This window comes from Aegilops tauschii, chromosome 6, assembly GCF_002575655.3.
Source record: "Aegilops tauschii subsp. strangulata cultivar AL8/78 chromosome 6, Aet v6.0, whole genome shotgun sequence".
NCBI classification, from domain to species: Eukaryota; Viridiplantae; Streptophyta; class Magnoliopsida; order Poales; family Poaceae; genus Aegilops; species Aegilops tauschii.
The window spans coordinates 404,902,967-404,917,981 of record NC_053040.3 but is presented as its reverse complement, the minus strand read 5'-3'; the positions used below and the strand labels follow the sequence as shown (position 1 = coordinate 404,917,981).

The following is a 15,015-nucleotide window of genomic DNA, read 5'->3' as shown; positions in this document are numbered from 1 at the left end:
GTTTTAAAATTTCTAGTGTCCTTGCGTGATTGCCATGAACATAATTAAGATGCTTCTTTTCATTTCATATATGTTTCGTATATTTTTATTGACCAGCAATTGTTTACTTTCTATCTTTTTGTGCAGATAGGGATATCCATTTCACCTTGTTGCTATTGTGACCTTTTGGTGAACTGCACAAAACACTTTTTTTTTGGAATGAGTGTCTTGTGCAGTTCAACTAAAATGTCACGTGGGCAACATCTCTCAATTTTGGTGGAACTACACAAAATGGTTCACTCGGCTGCCGTGCTTTGAAGATCTCATTGATTCCTACACATCTGTAGGGCCATCTCATTGTGCACAAAATGGTTGTACACAAAATGGTTCACTGTCGCCGTCCATTCTTCTCCTGACAGGGACCAGCGGATCCCCGTCGCCCAGGTATGTGTGCGGGACGAGGTTCTCATCTACCACTTCTGTAGGGCCATCAGAGGTTCTGGAGCATTCGCCCGTTTCATCGGCAGCGCCGACTACACCTTCGCTACAGTGGAGAGAAGGAAGAACGTGACGATTCGGCCATCTGGTGCAACAAGCTTGTCGACATCCAGAAGCAATACAAGATCATCAGCAACGGCAGGAGAAGGACTCCGTGGTTGACCTCGCCGAGACCATCATCGACCCCTGATACGCCAACATGAAAGAAGACAACGATACCAAGGACCTGAACACGTGGGAGGTACCTCTGAATCTAGCCTACATAACCTACACGGCCAAGGACGCATACGCATGCTACGACATGTACAGGCAGATCTTGGATATGAGGGCGTGTCTGCTTCCCTTAACCGACGAGTAAACGGACAGCCGCAGCGTCATGATCAAGCGTGCCAGGAAGGTCTAGATGTTGTACTTTATGTGTTTATAAGCACCTTTATCATCTGAGTGTTTCATGCATTAGCCTAGTGTAGTAATTATCTGTTTTGTCCGAAATATTTCTTTTAAGAACCCATTAACCTGTTTGCTTTTTTAGTGGCTATTTTCTTATGTATGTAACTAGTTCACTTGTCCGTTAAAAAAACTAGTTCACTCGGCTGCCGTGCTTTGAATATCCTTCCTCCCAACATATTCCCCTCCCCAGGTGGACCCAGCAGGTCTCGTACACAGACATATGGGACCAACCACCTATCCATTTGTATTTCTTTATTTTGTTCAATCTTTCGTCCTCTTCCTATACAACGGCTGGCCATCATAGCCTATGGCGTTGGCCAGGCCATCCCTCTACTACCACACATTGTACGACGGCGGCAGCTCCACCGGCCCACCCTGCACCCGAACAAGTCAACCCTCGTACTCCCCTCCGCCTGCGTCTTCCCCCGCTCCGGTTCGTTCGGTCCGAGGTCTCGACGTCGTCCTCCGCCTTGGTGCTCTAGCCGCGCCGCCGCCGTCTGTCGTTCCCAACATGGTCAGCAAAACAAGAGGAATCGGGAGACAACTGTTCGTCGAGAGGCTGACAGTCCCGGGCCGACCAGGTCCATGGCCTAGGTTTTGTTGTTTAACATGGGCAGCCCACGACATGTTTCAACATTTTTTGGATCCAGCAGGTATCAAGCGGCCTCTGGGCCTCCCAACCTAGCTTGTCTATAACATCAGCAGCCCAAGTTATGTTTGTTTTTTCAAGACGACGCACACTCAGTTCTATTTTTCCATAAGAATGCAAAACTGAACCTGTTTTCTATAAGAATGCAAAATTGAACCTATATTTATATCTTATTTTATTACATATATATATATATATATATATTAGAAACAACATAAGTTTCCGTTAAACCTGTCGTTCGTCCAACCATTTTATAGACCTTCCCACTTCCTTTATTTTTCGTTTTCATTAATCCTATATCTGAATTGTCTCCCACTTTCTTTTTCGATGTAAACTGAGTTTTCTCCCAGTACTTTTCCCTAGAACCAACTCAACTGTCCCACGTCTAGCCTAAAAAATAATAATACCCCACGTACTATTAACTCATCAAATTAAAATGATATTTTATTTCGTAAGTTGAAAGTTCTTACAAAATAATAATAATAATTGTTTATATATAACTTGGCAAGTTAACTCCTAGTGATTGCGTACATAAGCTTGCAAAGATTTTACTGACCAATGCAGTAATAGACGTGCAATCATGTGTTTATGTTTTTATAACATTTCTCCGTCTAGCCCAACATGATATTTTTACCCAGCCCAGCAAGTCCACGGATTTCGAGAAAAATGCAAATGGGCTTTAAATTCTACCATTTATATAAACGGGCTGCATAGATGCTACATCATTGTTTCACCCAGCCCACCAAACGGACTAAAAAACAAATGGACTGGCTGACATGTGGGCCAATAGGTCGAAGCCTAAGAAGGCGTTGGATTTACATCCAACGGACGGCATTCTTCTTCAATCTCTCGTCTTCTTCCCCCAGCGCTACCGGGACCGCCTGCTCCAGCCTCCGACGTCCAGCGGCGTTGTTTTGCGCTCCTCAGCGAAACGCTACCCCGCCGACGGCCAGGCCATCCCTCCACTCCGCACCTCCTGTTATTCTCTGCCGAGTGTAGGCCCACCCTGCACCCGAACCAGTCAAGTTTCCCACTCCTCTCCGTCTGCAACTCCACTGCCGCGTCTTCCCCATCTCCGGGTCGTTCCAGTCTGGGGCCTCGCCGTCGTCCACCGCCTCGGTGCGCTCGGCGCGGCGTGGTCAACATACGAGAGTCATCGGAAGAGGACTGTACGTGGAGAGCCTGACGGCTGGGACCCACGAGGTCCATGGTCGCACGCAAGGAAAGTTCCTCCTTATTACGCACTGTACGTGGACTATACGTGGGAAGGGCTTCTGTATTTCGCGAAAAAACGTTCCCCCCGCTGACAGGTCGGACCCACCAGCTATATCTTCGCACGCAAGGAAGTACCTCCTTATTACGCACAAAAACATGAATACTCCCCCTGCCAGCTGGAACCCAGCATAGTGGGAGGCTAACTTGTGGGCCTACCAAGTTGACGGGGACGTAGGGCTTTGTCAACTTAGTCAATATGAACGATTCTAGCTCCAGTTACCGTACGATGTTCATCCAACGGCAGTAGTGCTTCTTCAACCTCTGGTCTTCTTGCTCCAGCCGCCCAAACCAGCCCGGTCGTGCCTCGTGCTCCTGCCTCCCGTGGCCGGCTGTGCTGCCGCGGAGGCCTCACCGCCCCCTACTACTCCCACCGCTGGCCAAGCCATCCCTCCACTCACCCACACCCCCTGTTATTCTGTGGCGACGGCAGCCTCACACCGCAGCCGAACCAGTGAACCCTCGTACTCCTCTCCGCACGGGCTTCCACTGTCGTGTCTTCCCCGGCTCCACGTCGTCCCCTTCCTAGGCCTCGTCGTCATCCACCGCCCTGGTGCTCTCGGCGTGGCATGGTCAACATGGTCAAGGAACGGCTTCCATCAGACGTGGACTGTACGTGGAGAGGCTGACAGCTGGGTCCACAGAATGGGCCTTATTACGCGCAAAATAATTATTCCTCCACCTGACAGCGGGGACCCACCGGACGGGCCACCGTATTTCACGAAAAAATGTTTCCCCCTGACTGCTGGGACCCATCAGCTACATCTTCGCACGCAAGGAAGTGCGTCCGGGCAAAAAAAAGATTCGCCCCCTGACTGCTGGGACCCACCAGCTACATCTTCGCACGCAAGGAAGTGCGTGACAGTCGGGACCCACCTGGTAGAAGCGTATGTAGCATTGTCATTCTGGTCGTGAACGTGTACGTACATACTAGTCGATGTAGAGGCGCGCACATGTCGTAGTAGAGGCGCGCACGTAGCATGTACACGTACGTACAACGGCCAGTGTGCAAGAAAGAAAATACGGCCACGTACGTACATACGGGCAGGGTCTCGAACGCCTACTCGCGCATACGTACGGCCAGGGCTCGTGTACATGGCTGGGTCAGAACGGAGAAACAACGTCGTCGTCGTGTTCATGGGGAGCCAACTGGCTGGGTTGGAACGGAATGCGTCGTCGTGTTCATCGGGAGGGCTTGGACGGAACAGCCGATGGAAACGAGGCCCGGCGTACCGCAGAACGGAGGAAACGGCCTTGTGCTTGACCGGCCACGTTCGAAACAGGATCCTGTTCATCGGGAGGGGTCTGGCGTACCGCAAAACGGAGGAAACGGACCTCCTACGGTCAAAACGGGGGTCCTGTTGATCGGCAGGGGTGTGGCGTACCGCAAAACGGAGGAAACAGACTTGTTCTGGAGCGCTACGGTCGAAACGGGGGTCCTGTTCATCGGGAGGGGTGTGGCGTACCGCAAAACTGGACTCCACGGGATACTGTTCATCTCCGCCATCGACCCCCTCCAGCCTCCATGGGCTACTGTTCATCCACCGTCGACCTCCTCCAGCCTCCACCTGCGACTGTTCATCCACGGGCTCCTGTTCATCCAGCCTGCACCGCGCGCTACTCCACCGGCTACTGTTCAACCAACCCTCTCCACGCGCTCCTGTTCAACCACCCCTCCACGGGCTACTGTTCATCCAGCCCTCCACCATCTACTGTTCATCCAGCCCTCCACGGGGTGGTCCTGTTCATCCAGCCCTCCACGGGGTCCTGTTCATCCAGCCCCAACCGGCTCGATCGATCGGGGTCCTGTTCATCCAAAGGCAACACCACGGGGTCCTGTTCATCCACCCCCGCCGGGAACTGTTCATCCAAACCCCCCCAGCAACGCTCACTGTTCATACAGAGGCAGCATCGACCGGCTTCAGTTAGCAGCAGTAGCGAAGGAATCGCTCGATCGGGTTCAGTTAACGGCCATCGATCAATCGCTCGGGTTCAGTAACGCGTAGCCTGCAGTGCAATCGCTCGGGTTCAGTTAGATCCCAACACCTCGCACCCACGCTCGTGCGTGTACGAGAGAAACACGCATCGCTCGGCCCCGACCACCCACCGTAATCGGGAACACCCCGATATTTTCCTCGCCCTCGCTTCTACCATGGTTTTTTCCGTCATGGACGGCCCAAAGAATGTCATGCAGCTGTGTCTCCGGCCCGCCCAGGACGAAAAACCCATTTTCCGTCATGATTTTTTATCAGAGAAGTAGGAGCCCACCACATCTATGATGATACCGGGTTTTGTCACAACTATCGTCATAGAAGTGTCATAAGTATGACAGGAAAAAAATTCGTTCGGCCCAAAATGTCACGGATGTGTCTTTTTTTGTAGTGATGCTTACGTCCCATGCAAGAAATGGGAATGAATTTCAAACACCGGGGCACCATTGATTGCCGACAAAACATTGAGATGCCTGGTTTTTAAATTCTAGTAAATCCAAAACTCATTTTTAATTCATGAAACTTGGCATGCTATCATGGAGCGGCATCAACATGCCGTGGTAAATTTTTTGTCCCATTTGGGGCAGGTTTGAGTATATGCTTCTCACAAACTAGAGCTTCTCACAACAAGCATGATGGTTTCGGTACGGAACGTCCCACCTTTGGGGACGAAACGATATCCATTGCCTCTTATTGCTTTCAAATTTTTTTTCGTGTCAACATAGAACAACAAGAGTGTTGTGTCAATTTTTGTGATTTTTCGGGGTTCGTTTGGACATTTTTATGCATTAAGTGAGTTTTCAATGCATTTATGTGCATAATTCAAATTTGAACTACATGCACATGCTCCAGCGCATATAAATTGGTTGAAAAATCAAATATGTGTCCTTATGTGCATGCTTAGGTCCCATGCAAGAAATGGGAATGAATTTCAAACACCGGGGCACCGTTGATTGCCGGCAAAACATTGAGATACATGGCTTTTAATTTCTAGTAAATCCAAAACTCGTTTGAAATTCATGAAACTTGGCATGCTATCATGGAGCGGCATCAACATGTCGTGGTAAATTTTTTGCCCCATTTAGGGCAGGTTTGGGTATATGCTTCTCACAAACCAGAGCTTCTCACAACAAGCATGATGGTTTCGGTAGGGAACGTCCCACCTTTGGGGACAAAACGATATCCATTGCCTCTTATTGCTTCCAAAAATTTTCTCGTGTCAACTTTTGTGATTTTTCGGGGTTCGTTTGGACATTTTTATGCATTAACTGAGTTTTCAATGCATTTATGTGCATAATTAAAATTTGAACTACATGCACATGCTCCAGTGCATATAAATTGGTTGAAAAATCAAATCTTTGTCCTTGGGTGCATGCTTAGGTCCCATGCAAGAAATGGGAATGAATTTCAAACACCGGGGCACTGTTGATTGCGGCAAAACATTGAGATGCCTGGTTTTTAAATTCTAATAAATCCAAAACTCGTCCGGTGCGCAGGTTCACCGGGAAGCGTGCGAGATGTTCGATGCAGGATTTGTGCATCTCTTCAACGCAAACGGTTCGGTGAAGCAGTAAAGGGGTAGAAAATAAACCAAAAAATATACTGCCACATGCCCCGTGTGCTGTGCGAGCAGGCGTGAGTTGACGGGACGCATGCGAGCAGTCCGCCATGCAGGCATACCGGGAGGCGTGCGTGCAGGTGTGTGTATTGACGGGGAGGCGTGCGAGTAGCTGTGTGAAATGATGGTAGGAATGGCAGACGTCCGCCGCGCAGGCCCACCGGGAGGTGAGACAACTTTAGACCGTAGCCTACCTCGCTCCCACTGGTCCGTATTAATTGCGCGCTCGAGCCGCCGGCCATAATAGGCGGCCGCACCCCCGGTCCACAGTGGTCACCGACGTCTGGACTCCGGAGTGTATGACGATGCCGCCGAAGCACACCATCGGAGGGAGTGGCGACGCCGGGGCTGGTGAAGCACCCGCACAACACGTGAAGTTGGCCACAGAGGTTTCCGTCGCCGCCGACGAGGTCTCGCGCGGGCAGCAGCGCGACCTTGAATTCGTCGGTGCCGTCATGCCCCCCCCCCCCCAGCCGGAGCCGGAGGTCAACAGCAACTCCGGCAACAACTGTGACTCCGACGGAAAATCGGTTAGTCATCTTGAGAATTAATTTTGAATGTCCTACATATATGTTTGTGCCTTTTTTCTTCCTGGTCTTGAGAATTGATTTCAAATGTCCTACATGTTATGCCATTTTTTTCTTTCAGATTGGTATGTACACAGATGAGGCTCCGACCAGCGCCGCCGCCGGATGTAGATCTTGGACCCGGCTGTGCGGCCAGAAGCACCCCCCTGGACCTGAGGAACCAGTAGAATCTCCAGCGGACCGCATCAGCGATCTCCAGGATGGAATCCTTGGGGAGATCATCTCCCTTCTCCCCACCAAGGATGGCTGTTGCACACAAGTCCTCGCATCTCGGTGGCGCACTCCGTGGTGCACCGCGCCTCTTAATCTCGATTGTTGTCGGCTATCTGTCGATGATGATTCTGAACTCCCCGGAGCCATCATCTCCTCCCACGGGGGCTCCATTCAACGCATCTGCATCCCGGCATGCTACCTACTGGACATACCCTGCACGGTGGCCGCCTGGCTGCATTCCGTCAATTCGATAAACTCCAGCAGCTTGAGTTCTATCATTACAGCAATAGGTTACCACCAAGAGCTGCATCTGTGCCCTCACCACCTATGCCCATCTCATGGTTTTCCTCCTCTCTCCACACCGCCACCTTGACCCGGTGCCATCTAGTAGACTATCTGGTACAAATGCTTCGACTGCCAGTGCTGAAAAAACTTGCGCTTGTGTTGGTTCATCTGGCCTCACTTCATAGCATCATTCACTCTAGCTGCCCTGCACTGCAGCGTTTGGTGCTTGTTTTTGGAATAGGAATCCATATCCCTTGTCTCAAAATAAAGTCGTCTCACCTTGCAAGCATTGGTATTCATTTTGAAGGACATGAGCTCATCATCGAAGACGCCCCTTCACTTCAAAGGTTGCTCCTTAATTGTTGTTATAAACCTTCACAAATAATTGTGGTCTCTGCGCCTAAACTGGAGACCTTGGGTGCAATTAGTGATCCATTTGAATGGTTCGAGATGGTGTTTGCCTCCACACCTATTGAGGTACTGTTTATTATTCATGTACACTTTTGTAATTTGCATTTTTCATTTGTGCGCATAAGTTAAGTATCATCTTGGAGTACACTTTCAGTGCTAATATTATGTTATATGCTCAATGAAGCACTTGTCCATCCTATCAGTGGTGGTGGATTCTGTCAAGACCTTATCACTATGTGGTGTTTTGATCTCAACATCATTATTGCCTTGCTGCAATGTTTTTCATGTCTGGAGAATTTGTATATGAAGGTGATGATTTCATGCACATTGAAAGCCGATATATAATTTTTACCTAATAATAAAGGACGGAAGCTTTCATAGTTCTTCATAAGTCACCGTTTTATATCCATCAATTATATGTAAACTATAAAAATCGACGGCTGAGATTTAAAAGGCAAAAAACGAGTCGTTCTTCTGCCACTTCATAGGCTATATCGCGTCGTTCGTCGTTGCGTGCTTGGCCCTGTGTTTTTGCAAAAAGTCCCTGTGTTTTTTAGTAATTGAACCCGCGGTCCCTCTTTAGCTGGATGTGGAAAACGTTGTTTTTACAAAAAACACCCTGAGTTTGTAGGAATTCAAGCCGCGATTCCTCCTCTGTTTCATCTTATCCACACACACTCCCCACTCCTTTCCAGCCGCGGCAGAGCAGGAGAAGTTGAGGGGCGGAGCAGGAGCGGGGAGGGCGGGAAGGAGAGCAGCAGTGAGTGCGGGAGCAGGCGCCCGGAGACGGAGAGCGAGTGGATGAGTGAGGAGAGGAGCAGGTCGAGCGGGAAGCAGAGGCGGTGGTGCTGGATGAAAGGGAGCAGCGCGAAGGCGAGCGGCAGGGATGCGTCGCTGGCGGCGAGGCCCCGGAGCAGAGTGTGCCACTCGTGCGAGGTGCCACGGCACGGCGGAGTAGGACGCGGCGAGGCGGCGCTCGGGGGCTGGCACGGAGGGCGGAGGAGACGGCGAGGTGAGCGAGGTGGCGGAGGAGGAGCCGGAGAGGCGGAGGAGCGAGGCGAGGTGAGCAGCGGCTCGAAGTCGTAGCGGCTGGCGGGGCCGGCGGCGGAGACGGAGACCGAGGAGGTGGTGCAGCTGGGTACGAGGAGGCGGAGGCACTGGCGCTGGTGGCTGTCCGCCGCCGCCAGTCCTCTCCGGCCTCCTCCGTCGTATCCTTGTCAAACTCCGACGTTTTTCTCCCGTGTCGTGATTTGGATGCACAATTGGAGATCGTGTCCTTGTCCAACACCAAACAATGGAGTGCCTGACCCGGATTTCAGTTGCCTGCTATAAGGAGGAGGGGTCCTCGGCCAGAATCTCCATCAGGTTGCGTCTTTGTACCATGAGCTCCATCAAAGCCCGTCCAAATTGCAATTTTCGACGAAACGTCCAATATCGCCGCCGAGTTCGCCGGAGGAAGAAGCGCCGAGTTCGCCGGAGGAAAAAGAACATCCGTCCAACCGTCCATTGTCGCCTGCCTCGGCTACACCAGAGGTATGTATCTCCTTGATATTCACTGGATAGAATCCCATGTTTTACATATAATTCTGTCCCCTGGCTCTGTATGCAACTCTGTTCTTTCTTCAGTTATGAAATAGCTTTGTAGTTTTATGTGGTGAAAGTTTTACGAAAAGTGTAACGCCCACACGTGTGGGCGTTAGCCAACTCACCCACACGCCTCCATCACCGTCCAGTAACTTCTGCACGAATCTTGGCACGAATTAGCTGATTTTGTATGCCACGTAGGACAACTCGCGTGTGTGGTGTGTGAGAGAGGTCGCCCACACATCCGTTTTACCACACGGAGGGGCCGGTGTGTGGGCGTTTAGCAGTTCGCCCACACACCAGTTTTCAGTCACACACAAGGGCTGGTGTGTGGGCGTTTGCCATCTCGCCCACACGCCCGCCTCCTCTCCCACACCCAAGCTGCCAGTTGCCATGCGTTTTGCAGGGTACATGGCAACTGCCCTAGTGTGATTGCAAGCAGATGGCAACTCTCTTTTTTTTTTTACCCGAACATGTCAGTTGCCATATGTTTTGCATGGTACAGGGCAAACTGCCCTAGCGTGCACGTAAGCAGATGGCAACTCTTTCTTTTTAAATGGCAACTGCCCTAGCGTGCTTGTGAGCACATGGCAACTCTCTCTTTTACCCGAACATGTTTTTTGCCATGCCTTTTTTTGTAGCGCTACATGGCAACTGCCTAGTGTTAGTAGGTGGCAACTCCTAAAGTTTTGAAATCATGGCAACTGCAGTAGACCAGACCACACATGGCAACAGCTGTAGTTGTCCAAAAAATGGCAATCTGGAACTGTGACCTGAGATGGCAACTGTAGTTCGACATGGCAACCGTAGTTCAGCGACATGGCAACTGCACTTAAACGAACATGGACGAGGGTCCGGCCCATGGCAACTGCGGGGCGCGCGGTAAAGTGTCACGTGGGGCGTGCGGGACCACGAGGTACGAGGCCTGACGTACCGGGCGTGTGGGCGTTATCTATTTCGCCCACACGCACGCGTGTAAGAGGGACCGGGAGGGGAAAAGAGGCGTGTGGGCGCTAGTTGTTTTGCCCACACACAGACGTGTGGGCTGGTCCTCTTAGGCACCACACAGAACGTGTGGGCAGATTCCTTAACGCCCACACGTGTGGCAGTTATCGGCGTCCAAGTTTTAGAGGCTGTTGATAGCTTTCCAAAGGTATTAAGTTTGTGCAATTCGGCATAATGATTATGAAGATATCGCCAAATAACAGTTCTGCTGTTCCAGGATTTTCAGTCCAAGCAGATTTGCAAGAATTAATGGCGACTTTAGTTTAGCCTTACTGAAATAAGGGTCAATACTTAATTTTGTACTGTAGTATATATGTATTTTGCTGTTTTCTCAACGAATTATATTATATCAATATCAATAAGCCAACATTGCTCAGGCCTTATTTTTTAGCTATCCCCTTGACCCCTGTTTCAGTTATTTTTCTGACCCCTGTCTTGCTGGCGAGCCCGTGCGCGGCTACTGTTGTTGCTCGCGCGCCCGTCCGGGTCCCTGATCGTTGCCAAGGATGAGACGATTTTAGTTGCCGTGGATCGTATAGATAGGCCCTGTGCATCTTGATCTCGATTGAATCTGATTGGATGAGCATGAATTATTCGGTTCTACACTCCAGGTAAAAATATGCCACACAAGCTGTTTTATGTCTGCAGAATAAGCATAATTTTTATCCCCATGAGCGCGTCTACTAGATCGATTTGTGTTACACAAACTTACTTGGTTAAGTGCAGGAATGTCTAGCGAATTATATTCAGGAACCTTGGTGACTTTTCAATATAATAACCTCGCAAAGAACCTTGCTAAGCTAAACTCATGATTACCTCGCTCTTGTACGAGATAATAGTATGGAGTAGAACCATATGCATCTTGATCTGGATTGAATCTGATTGGGTGAGCATGAATATTCGGTTCTGGAGTGCAGGTCGAAAGTATGCTACACATGCTGGTTTTTGTCTGCAGATAAGCCGAGCTTTGGTGGCAGGTATGTTGGTGATAAGTTCCAGTACCACTTCCTGTGATGCAGTAATGTTTGCTTTTAAAGTTTTTAATATTCTTTGCTAAAGCCGAGCTTGCTTCTCATATACTTGTTTGTGAACAGTTCCTACATCATTAGAGCCAAAATTCAGCAGAGTGAATGAGACGTAGTAAACCTAATAGTGTGTGCCCGTTATTTCCTACATCCAGAAAAGGGAAATATCCTTAGAAGACAACAGTTGAAATGGCGTTGAATAGCTTTCATTGTAGTTCTAAAAGTGTGCTGCACAATGCTATTTTGTTAATTGCGCCCTATCGAATCGAAACCTGAAAATTCTTATTTATGATTAATAAATCATGTTATTGCTACTTTCTTAATAATTCATGCGCTTCTTAATTCTTTGTGTACGGTTTGCTGTCAAACACTAAACATAACTTTTTTTTGATTAATTCAGTCAAGCCATCCTTATAGTTCTGTAATGTGGGAAACTCATAACTTTTTTTGATGCATTCTTCAGGTTGAGAACTAATGATGGACGACGTAACAGCTGTTAAAGAGGAGATTAAAGGATGGAAGATGACAGCAGAGGAGGAGGCTGAAGCTGGTAGATCTATTGAGCAAGAGTGCCTCACTCGTGTGCATTTATAATTAGCTTTTCCAAATTAATAGATAGTTTCTGTCAAGATTAATACATGTTTGATTGATTGAAGTCCATACTGATTACACCTTCACATAATTTGCAATGTTGTTTCAACAAACTAACAGTGTGAGGTTTAACTTTTTTTTATTGCAGAAAATGGATGACAACACTTAATCGATCATTGTTGAGGATTTTGAAACCCGGCCTTCATAAAGAAAGCGAAATGTTCTGAATCGGGTGTTTTGAAATGGAGGTTTAACTTTATTTGTAAGGCCCGCTTGGTACGTCCGCCCTGAGGCATCACCATCTACATGGTGGAAGAGGTTCGTCACTGTGGACAACATCAGTGGCGACGTTGTTTCCAATACGCAGCAAGTGCGCGACTTCGGTGAGGGTGCGCAAGGTTTCTGCATGTCCCTCAAGTTCCTGCGGGAGTCTCCATCTGATGTATGGTACTTTGCCAAGGTAAATTTAGTTATTTTCATACATCTTCAGAATTGAGCACAATTGATGTTTATGTTCAATTGATGTTGATTAATGTATATCTTTTGATTATTTATAGAGAAATGCCGAATTCTTAGTCCAGTGGTAGAAAGAAGGTGTCTGTCAGGTCTTAGGCTCCTAGCTCATCTTGCTTTAATCGTAAATCATATCAGGTCAAGGAGTAGCTTCCCGCAAAAAAAAGGTTCAAGGAGTACCATTAGCACCACTGAAGCAGCAGCAAAAGGATCAAAACCACATTCTTCAGTATCCTACTCGGCAAAAAAAGGGCGAAAACACTGACTTCCAGAAAAAAAAAACATGAAGAATTCTTCAAGCACCAGACTGAGACAGATTCCTTGAGAAGTGCGCTTGATAATATCAGGTGGTCAGGTTCTTTTCTAAGTTGAGGTAGGGTTGCCTCTTCAATCTGTGATATTCAAACGAGATGGAAAATGAATATATAGAGGAATATAATTTGAATACATTATTAACAGCCTCCAAATTTTTATCATGTCTCATGGCCAGTTCAATACTTCTTTCTTGATGCAACGGATGATATATGGTTATTTTCCATGGCTATGTTAGTAAACTTTTATGCAAATTTATATTACTCTCTTATTCTCTAATGATTATCTGGGACGCTCATTTGAACAGATCTAATATGAACTACGAGCTCTCAAAACAAAAAATGTATGAGCAAATTTATATATCGTAACACTGGTATTTGTATCACAAATAAGATTTGTAATCTTCATCACTTTAGCTCTTAATGTGTTGTCATTCATTGCAACTACATAACACACGCATGGAGGGACAGAGAATATAAGGGAGCGTTCGGTTCCTCTCCTCTCTCTTGACTCCGCTCCCGGAGCGGACCTCACTTTAACGGAGCTGCGAAGACCGAGCTCCACCAACTCCGCGGAGTGGAGGAGCAGAGAGATTACGAACGGGGCCTAAGTCGTGACACGGGTGGGATGCCATGTTGAAATAGGGAATGTAGATTGTGTGCAAGGTGGTCTTACCTCATGCTTACTGGGTTAGAAGCGTGTGATGTTTTTTCTCCCATTGCAACGTTAGTGCTGGTCGACTGCCGGTGGTGCTGGGTGGTGGCTGTTGGGCGCATGAGAAGGAAGATGGAGGCACAGCGCTGGGTGGATGTATGGGAAAGATAAGAACTGAGTGGTGGAAAGGGAATTCTCGGTGGGATTGAGTGCCTGTTGCTACTGCTTTTCTTAAACGATGCAATGTCACTGCTGCTAGATGTTGATCTTTTTTTGCGTAGAGCTAGATGTCGATCTCTGATAGCATACAATTTACTTGGCTGCTGTTTAAGCCTTCCATGTCTTAATCTTAATTATGAATACATTAGTAGTTTCAGTACTTAAAAGATGTGTGACTGAAATATTGGAAATATTTGTTCAAAAAAATATTGAAAAGAAATACTATTTCTTAAGGGAAAACATATTTGGGGCTCACCTATGGACTATTTGATCATCAATATATTCCTAGAGTCTAGATGTTCCTCATGCCATTGATGAGATAGAGGAGGGAGCGACCAAGAGTTGAGAGAGTACGACAATGGTGCATCCAGAGAGAGAGGGAGAGGGGAGGGGGAGGGAGGGAGGGAGAGAGAAGCATGTGGTCATGGCTACACCGACCTTGTCCTCCGTCATATCATCTCAGTCGCAACTCTGCATGTCCTAATCCTGATCCTATTTGAGCCCTGATGATGGTGTCAAGTTAGTCGTGTTGGCGCAGTCAGTGTGAGCACCAAAGCATTGTAAACTCTTTACTATCTAATGGATCGTCTTATCTTTGAAGTGGCCAGGTATGAATTCATGGTAAGACAAGGAAGAATAGTCTTATCTTTGAAGTGGCCAGGTATGAATTCATGGTAAGACAAGGAAGAATATAACAGATTGAGAGATAGAGCTCAGTATTTCACCATGATAGATAAACCCTGGAATTTATTTCATACCCGTTGCAACGCACAGGCTCTTTTGCTAAACCGTTAACTTTTATTAAAAATAAGGAAATTCCCACGTTTAACCATATTATCAACATGTATTTAAAATGATTATAAAAAATGATGCACAATGACACATGAAGCAGGCTCTTTACTATCTAATGGGTCGTCTTATCTTTGAAGTGTTCAAGTATAAAAAAATGAATTCATGATAAGACGAGAAAGAATCTAACAGATTGAGAGATAGAGGTATTTCACCATGATAGATAAACTCTTGAATATCACGCAAACCCTAGAATTTATTTCATACCCGTTGCAACGCACGGGCTTTTCTCTAAACCGTTAACTTTTATTAAAAATAAGGAAATTCCCACGTTTAACCATATTATCAACATGTATTAAAAATGAATATA

At 47.7% G+C, this 15,015-nt stretch overlaps 1 long non-coding RNA gene across 5 annotated transcripts; it reads left to right on the top strand.

Moving 5' to 3' along the window:
* Positions 1-8,590: 8,590 nt before the first annotated feature.
* LOC109754445 (uncharacterized) lies at positions 8,591-13,138 on the top strand. 5 transcript variants are annotated; one of them, XR_012188000.1, is made up of 6 exons: positions 8,648-9,486; positions 10,958-11,153; positions 11,460-11,519; positions 12,031-12,117; positions 12,307-12,618; positions 12,716-13,138. It is a non-coding gene; the product is annotated as an uncharacterized lncRNA (long non-coding RNA). The 5 variants fall into 5 exon arrangements; XR_012187999.1 differs by lacking the exon at positions 10,958-11,153 and having other exon boundaries at positions 8,591-9,486; XR_012188001.1 differs by lacking the exon at positions 10,958-11,153 and having other exon boundaries at positions 8,647-9,486; positions 12,810-13,138.
* Positions 13,139-15,015: the final 1,877 nt, after the last annotated feature.